Consider the following 9,030-nt stretch of genomic DNA (forward strand, 5'->3'; position numbering starts at 1 on the left):
TGTGACAGAAGCCACACTGAAGGTTACATCCGGTGTGTCTGTGAAACTGAGCTAAAGTAGAGTAGAGAATAAGATTAATCATAAGGCTAGCTTTAGGGCGAGATACGGTAGAAACATTATCTCTTGGTACAAGTTAATCAAGCATAAATAGTAATAATGACTACACATAATCTAGAAAATACACTATATTACCAAAAGTATTCGGTCACCTGCCTTGACTCACATATGAACTTAAGTGCCATCCCATTCCTAACCCATAGGGTTCAATATGATGTCGGTCCACCTTTTGCAGCTATTACAGCTTCAACTCTTCTGGGAAGGCTGTCCACAAGGTTGAGGAGTGTGTTTATAGGAATTTTTGACCATTCTTCCAAAAGCGCATTGGTGAGGTCACACACTGATGTTGGTTGAGAAGGCCTGGCTCTCAGTCTCCGCTCTAATTCATCCCAAAGGTGTTCTATCGGGTTCAGGTCAGGACTCTGTGCAGGCCAGTCAAGTTCATCCACACCAGACTCACTCATCCATGTCTTTATGGACCTTGCTTTGTGCACTGGTGCACAGTCATGTTGGAAGAGGAAGGGGCCCGCTCCAAACTGTTCCCACAAGGTTGGGAGCATGGAATTGTCCAAAATGTTTTGGTATCCTGAAGCATTCAAAGTTCCTTTCACTGGAACTAATGGGCCAAGCCCAACTCCTGAAAAACAACTCCACACCATAATTCCTCCTCCACCAAATTTCACACTCGGCACAATGCAGTCCGAAATGTACCGTTCTCCTGGCAACCTCCAAATCCATCAGATTGCCAAATGGAAAAGCGTGATTCATCACTCCAGAGAACGCGTCTCCACTGCTCTAGAGTCCAGTGGCGGCGTGCTTTACACCACTGCATCCGACGCTTTGCATTGCACTTGGTGATGTGTGGCTTGGATGCAGCTGCTCGGCCATGGAAACCCAATCCATGAAGCTCTCTGCGTACTGTACTTGAGCTAATCTGAAGGTCACATGAAGTTTGGAGCTCTGTAGCAATTGACTGTGAAGAAAGTCGACGACCTCTTTGCACTATGCGCTTCAGCATCCGCTGACCCCTCTCCGTCAGTTTACGTGGCCTACCACTTCGTGGCTGAGTTGCTGTTGTTCCCAAACTCTTCCATTTTGTTATGATAAAGCTGACAGTTGACTGTGGAATATTTAGGAGCGAGGAAATTTCACGACTGGATTTGTTGCACAGGTGGCATTAACTGAGCTCCTGAGAGCGGCCGATTCTTTCACAAATGTTTGTAAAAACAGTCTGCGTGCCTAAGTGCTTGATTTTATACACCTGTGGCCAGGCCAAGTGATTAGGACTCCTGATTCTGATCATTTGGATGGGTGACCGAATACTTTTGGTAATATAGTGTATAAGTAGGAGGATGTAAACAAGCAGTATAAGCAAGAGCTGCTATAGTCAAGAAAAATGCATTTTAAGCAAAAATAGCCACAGCCATAAAACAACAAAATGAGAATAAAGCAAAACTTTCATGTGGCAGAATGTACATCTGCGCATTATCGATTCGGTATAAAAAGAATGAGTACAAAATAAAGCAATAAAGTGAATAGAGAAAGCGAGGGCTTCGATATAGCAGTTTACTAACTAGGCCAGGGGTCAGGAGACATCTCAAAACAAGATGAGGAGTCTGAATGTGGTTTAGAACCCCATTTTTCAGACAAGAAAAACAGGATGTGGAGTCTCAGAAGACAGAAGTGTCTGGGTAACAAGTCAACAAGGCTGGGTAACTGGACATTAAGGGGAAATTCTAAGAAGACAGATGACGACAAAAGGTCAGTAGGAGGAGAAAAGTCAGAAGATAATGGTAAATAGTGGGAAATGGTGGAGTGTATGTAAATTAGGATAGGAGGAGTCAAAATGGTTTAAACTGAAGATAATGGGAAATTATGGACATAGGCGGACCAAAAGGGGGTGGTGCCAGCAGGTGTCTGGGTATGTATGCAAGGGAATTTGGAGGACTCGGGGCACTCAACTCTCCTGCGTGAGATTGTTGTGTCACCTCTGTGGCAGTTCACCTTCTTTGAGCTCATTGGAACGTGTTCTGTTGTTACTGCAATAAAGAAGTTTGCTTCTTCTCATCCAAAGACTGAAGACTCTTCATTAAGGTTTATTCTTTCGGTGAGTACAATAAGTGAAATATAGGTAATTGGCAGAGCGTACAGTCCACCCTCGAGTGTGTCCACTCAGAGAGGGACTCTGAGTTCCGGCACTATCAAGTAAAAAAGCTGGGTGAACATCCTCTAAGTGTGGTGATTCCATATTTTTTGCCAGGGGTTGTATTTATTGATAGAGACTTCAAAGCACTTTTGTAAGTCACTCTGGTCTAGGCTGAAAACATATTTGTTTAGACAAGCCTTTTGTGAATAGTTTTTTTCTTAGGTAAAGGAGCAGATCTGGAGGGTTCCCAGGCATAGAGTGTTGTGGTGAACTGGGATGTTTGGATGCTGTTGCCCCCCCACTCTCACACATTCACTCAGGTTTGGTGACGGTGGAGTGGCTGACCGCTTTATGTCCCAGGGTGCCCTCATGTCTGTGTTACCTTTCCCTTTTAGTTATGCTGTCATAGCTAGTCTTGCCAGAGTTCCTGCTTGCAGTCTGCATGCAAAGTACATTGCCCTTAACCATTAAGGGACAATAAGCATACCTATTAATCTCTCCCTCTCTCTTCCTCCCTCTCTCTCTCTCTCTCTCTCTCATTCTCTCTCCATGTTACTCCTGAGATACCAGGGATCCTGACCCCTGCCTGATCCATCCTGATGCCCTACTTCTGGTTGGAGTTCTCATCAGTTGGAAATCATAAGATGCTGCTGAGGACAGCCCCATATGGACAGCCTGAAGATCACTGAGATTACTGAGGATAGTATCACTTAAAAACCAGGAACCATGGCCTTGGACCACAATTCATGTCAATAGTTATGGTATGATGGCTTAGGACTACAACTGCTATGATAGCTTTAGGACTGCAATCGCTACATTAGTTTTGCACTCAAGTTTCCATCAGTAAACAGTGGATAAGTTCAACAAAACAGACTTTGTGTGAAAACTGTAGTGAATTTCCTGGTTACACAATTGCACTATTTGTCCATGTAGTACACAGGTACAGAAGGGATTTATTTATTATATAATTGCACTATCCATTGTCACCCAGATGAGGATAGGTTTCCTTTTGAGTCTGGTTCCTCTCAAGGTTTCTTCTTTTTATCGTCTCAGGGAGTTTTTCCTTGAGTTGACAAGCCTCTGACTTGCTCATTAGGGATAAAATCATACATTTAAAATGTATATCCTGAGTGTATTTCTTTCTGTAAAGCTGCATTTTTTTTCTTTGTTGAAGGTCAGGAATTATGAGTTATGACCTCTAATTAAATACAGCATTATCTTCTTTGAGAAGAATGCACATGGGTGGAGCTTGGGTGGATAACCATGATGTTAGGACAACACCGCCCCAACTCTCTTTCTGATGCGTCCACTTCAACCCTAAATGGGAGTGAGGGATCAGGATGGTGGATGATGGGAGCACTCATGAACCACTCTTTGAGTTTGCAGAAGACCTGAGTAGCTTCCCAGGTTTCTTATGCTTCCCTTTAAGAAGAGATGACAGAGGAGCTGCGAAATTGGCAAACCCCAGAAACCTTTGTAGTTCCTTTGTCATTTGGGGTTGTGGATAGGAGGTTACTCCCTTAGAATCTCATTGTCAAAGGCTTGGAATACAAAGGGGGCTTTAATTAGATCATATATAGCCCATAGAAATGGTACTCTTAATGATCTGACATGGTAAAAAAAAAAACATTTTCACTCCTCTTACCTGTTCCAGGCTGATGGTGATGCAATCTACAATTGGCATGAACACCACTTATTCCTGTAAGAGGATATTCCTGTAGTGTGGACAGTCAACATACAGTTAAAACTCAATTTCTGAGTGTTTCAAATGTAAAGTGTGGCAGTGTGATGGATATATATGACTTCTTCCAAGATCAGAACTTGAGATATCACACAGTGTTTGGTAAATTCATGGTAGTAGTGTATAGCTTTATGATTTAATATTTGCAGAATAATATGTTTATTACAAAACAAATTCAAAATAATGAAAAATAATATTTTGTGTGGTGTCATCCTTTTTATGTTGCTCAGCAAATAAGAAAAATTAAACTCCATCCATCAATGGCATAACAATGTACAGCTTACATTATTTTCTTATTTACTATTTCATCTCAGTTACACCATTGGCTTGCCTTGTTCCCAAGGAAAAATATTTGTGTGATCTAGACCTAGGATGGTGGCAAAAATGAGATCTATTTTCTTTAATAATTCTTACAGGCTGGTCCTCTACCAGAATATTCTAAATACATAGAGTGTACTTTGCTTTTTACACTCTATCATGACTCCCTGTGGTGACAAGGATCTAATAAAAAACTCTTCTTTGCTAAGCCAAGGTTCAGAACACAGCAGCACTTTGAAAGCAACTCAGAGCTCTTTTTAGCATTATATTTGCCCCTGCATATTTACGGCTAACAGCATACCTGGGCTGTGGCACTCAGTTCATATCTGATTCTGAATGTGGGACCATATCCGCCAGTGAATGTGCTGTGTTGTCATTGGCATCACTGTGCCTTCTACACATGATATGTCTGCATTATCACGCTTTTTTTTTTCTCCTTTTGGAGCTGAGCTCTGAACTGTGGGATCGCAATTCCACAATTCACCACTAAGAGCACTATTCTTAAGGTCACCCTCCCAGAGATGCGGTGAAGATGAAAATAGCACAGCAATGCTACGAGTGCTATTCCAAGGGTATCCCGCCAAGATATACCCCAAAGAAGTAAAACACAGAGTTGCTACCTGGTAGCCTAGCTGTAACTGGATGAATTGCTAAGCAAAACCCATTGAATAAACCCATTCCAGCCCATATATGCAAATTAGTGGAGTTCACGAACTTCACAACTTCAGTGTTCTGAGCGTGGAATTACAAGGGCAACCCTCTCTACCAGGCTCGCATGGTGCCCAGAAGAGGGCTCAGCAGACCGGGGGCTGTAATTGAGAGGTAAGTGCAGCCTAGTCTAACCCACATTAACTATCATTAACCCACTATCACCAGCTTTGGAGGACAAGTTCACCAATATCTCTGACTGTAGTCACAAGCTGTTAAACAGATTTAGTCAAAAATGCCAGTAATGTGTACAGAAGTGGGAAGAAGAAATAGAAGTGATGACCATTACTGATGGCATTTTATAGTGTCATATGGTCACTACGTGACTTTGTGTTAAAGGTCTTGACATGTGTGTGCATGCACATAAGAAAGTATTCAGGTGTTGAAATACCATCCCTGGTAGAAGGAGGGGTGAAATAGAACTGTCTGTGTATAATGAACTATTGTGTTATTTAGTGTATGGATGTGCATAATCCTATATTACTCTATGTAATGCAATAAATGTAAAAATGTTTAAGTAATTAAACCTTAATCTGTTATCAAGTATTTAACATTACATAACATTAAAAAATATATTTATCATATACAATGGATAAATGATAATCCTTTGTCTTTTTTTTATAAAGTGACACTTCTCACTGATTCCTTTAAGTAAAATTATTTTAAAATCTACTAATATTTTAAAGCTTATTTAGTAATGAAGGAATATATTGTGAAGGAAGTACATGTACACTGTAATCAGTACACTTACAAACAACATGTATTTTTGTTAACTTTTGTTAATTTTCAAGTTTAGAATAACCTTTGTTCATAGTTATTAATGATCCAATAATAGTGGTTACACACTAAGTGTCATCTATAAGCATTGTTAATGTTTAAATTCTAAATATATTCTAAATACATTGCAAATCTAAATAAAATTAATCTAAATGCTTGATTTGTTAATCACTATTAAATGACTAGATAATAGTGTATATACTGTACACTTCAATAATGTCATGAACTATCATTCATAAATGAACATTTCCTAATTGTCAAATTCTGAATTACAAATGATTTGTTCATATCTATTAATAATGTATTAATTAAAGTTATTATAATTATAATAATTATAATATAATAAATTATAAAGTCTTAACATTACAGACCTGTGGAATAGTGGTATAAAATGCAAACACAACGCAATGGACACGAATGTAAATGTAACACAAATGGATCAAACAAACAGAGGAACCCAGACCAGCTTTAGTGAAACTTTTAATTTTTGCTCCAAATTAATTAGTATACTGTTATTGGGTTGGAACTCTCTGTATTGCACAACCCTAATTGGCCAAACACAAGCTTTTCAGAATGAACAAATGTCTGATATTCCACTTAAGAATATACCTTCCATAAAAGATTCCAAAAGGAACCTTTTTAAAATGCAAAAAACACTAAACTATCCATAGAACTACCCATACACTTTTTTTTCCTAAGAGACTTACTAACCCTTTACCACTTTACTTGTGGTGCTTTACTGACATTCTGTGTCTTTTCATTGTCTCTGTGTGTTCACATTTAGTTCACTTTCACCTGTGTAGGTTTATGGAGGTGAGGTATTTCAGTGAAACAGATACTGTCACATGGTGGTGCAGTGGGTAGTGTCACCGCCTCACATCCCAAGGTTCCTGCGTTTGATCCTGAGCTCAGGTGACTGTCTGTGTGGAGTCCATGTGATTTTCCTCTTGGGTTTCCACCTCCCACAAAACATGCCAGTAGGTGGATTTGCTAAGATAAATTGCCCTAGAAGTGTATGAACGTATTTATGCTGGGTGCCCTGGGATGGAACAGCCATTCAGGGCGCACTACCACCTCACACCAAGTGTTCCTGTAATAGGCTCTGGACCACCAATCATTATAAAGTGGTTACTGAAAGTGAGTGAGAAAGTGACTAGGGAGCCTTGGTCATTGACTTTTTTCAAAAGCCTATCTTAAGCAGCAGTAAAAAAAATTTTTACTTTGTAATTTAAAAAAATACATACTTGAATGTCCTTAATCTGTGTTAAAAAGCATGTTATTTCTGGTATTTGCGTCAACTAAGTTGACTCTAAAAATCAGGCTCACTGATGTACACCAGAAATGTCAGACTTATATGGAAACATTCACCCAGCATGAGCATAGCAGAGACATGAAGTAGTTCAATTCTAATTGCCTTTTCAATATCTGAGTTAGAGGACTTGAGTTAGCAATGTACTGTAGTACAGTACTGGTTCATTGCTAAACATTCTAAGTAGCAAATTCATAAACACATTTCTTGTTCCTGGAAGGCCCCAGAGTTTATTAGAGAACTGTAGCAGGAACAACACAGCACACTCAGTGCAAGGTTGCTGGTGAGATTTTATTTTCAGGCTTGTGCCATGCACAGCATGAAAAAATGGGAAATAAATCAACAAAACCAAAACACAGGCAAACCGAGGCTTGACTACTTTTCAGCTGATCAAATGTGGCTCAGCTTCTAACATAAATTCTCACACACCTCAGCCCTGCTCATTAAGGAGAGAGAAAGGAGACAAAAACCAGCTTGATAATAAACACTCACAAATAAGCAACATGTGTGCCACATGAATTTGCTAAATACCCTGCACTCCCACTGGAGACTCCCAGTAAACCATGCCACTACTTGATACAAGAACATAGCTAAATAAACAGCATGAAGAAGACCAAGGAACTATCAAATCAAATCTGGGACAAAGTTCTGAAAGAGTATCTATGAGGGACTGGTTATAAAAATATCCCAAACATCCTGTAGAAACCTGTTAAATGTGTTTAAAAATGGAAAGAATATGGCACAACAGCAACTCTGCTAGAGGAGACCAATCACCAAAAGTCTGGGTAAGTGCCTGGGTAAGGAGGGGATTAATCAAAGAAGCAACCAAAGGTCAAGGTTAACTATGAAGAAGCTGGACAAAGCCACAGGTCAGATGGAAGAAGCTGTTCACAAAGCCATCGTAGTGAAGACAATCCATAATGCTGGGCTTTGTGAAAAATGGGTAACAAATTCATCCTGTTTGGAGCCTCCGCAAATGTGCCTCTGATGAAAAATTGGTGGATGCTCCCACATTTCACTACTCTTAACAATAGTAACAGAAGATAAAATAGGACAGTGCAGTGGTGCAGTAGGTAGCATTGCCAGCTCTCAGCTCTAGAGTCCCTAGTTTGATCCTAAGCTTAGATTACTGTCATTGCAGCGATTCTGTGCATGCTCTCCCCTTTTCCGTATGGAGTTTCCTACATGTTCTCTGCCCCTAGGTGTGGAGTATGTGGATGTGTGAGTATGTGGTACCTTGTGATGGACTGGCATCCCATCCAGAGTGTTTTGCCCCTCAGGCAAAGTGTTCCTGGGATAGGCATAGGAACCGTGACCAGGATAAAGTGAAATTGAGTGAGTGAAAGTGAGATTTATACCTATGCTTATATACAAAATACTTGCATAAATGTATTTTGAGATCAAACACTGATCATACTGGCCATTCATCATTTGGACATTTGAATTTGTGCTTTGACCCCAGCTTCCAAACAAGCTAAAACAAAAGAATTTCACTGTGCTGTAATGTATATGTGACAAATAAAGGCTTCTTCTTCTAACTAGAAATTAAATGTTTCTTGTTGAGTACATTTAATGTACTCCTGCAATTTATCTGCAAACAGCAGGTTAAAGGTACACACTGACAAATCTGCAATCTTGTTAAAAATCATCTGAACTTCAGTCAAATGAGCCTTCTGGAAATCAGTATGCCAGTGCTCACCCTGTAACATCTGCTCAAACCTCCTGCCTCTGCTCTTCATTTACTTTAATGAAACAGAGAACCAGTGAGGGGGAGAGCTCTGAAAAAACACAAGATAGGAATTCAGACAACCTGGCCCAATCCTCAAAGATTGTAAAAATAATTAGTGTGTTCTTGTATCCATTAGTTACAATTCAATGGTCATGTTCTTTGTCTCCAAGGCCACAAGACCAGCTGAATGCTGTGTCTGTGCAGAATGAAATGAATGGGTGGTGCAATATTTTGGAGGTTCACTA

This window comes from Pangasianodon hypophthalmus, chromosome 5 (genome assembly GCF_027358585.1).
Source record: "Pangasianodon hypophthalmus isolate fPanHyp1 chromosome 5, fPanHyp1.pri, whole genome shotgun sequence".
Lineage (NCBI taxonomy): Eukaryota > Metazoa > Chordata > Actinopteri > Siluriformes > Pangasiidae > Pangasianodon > Pangasianodon hypophthalmus.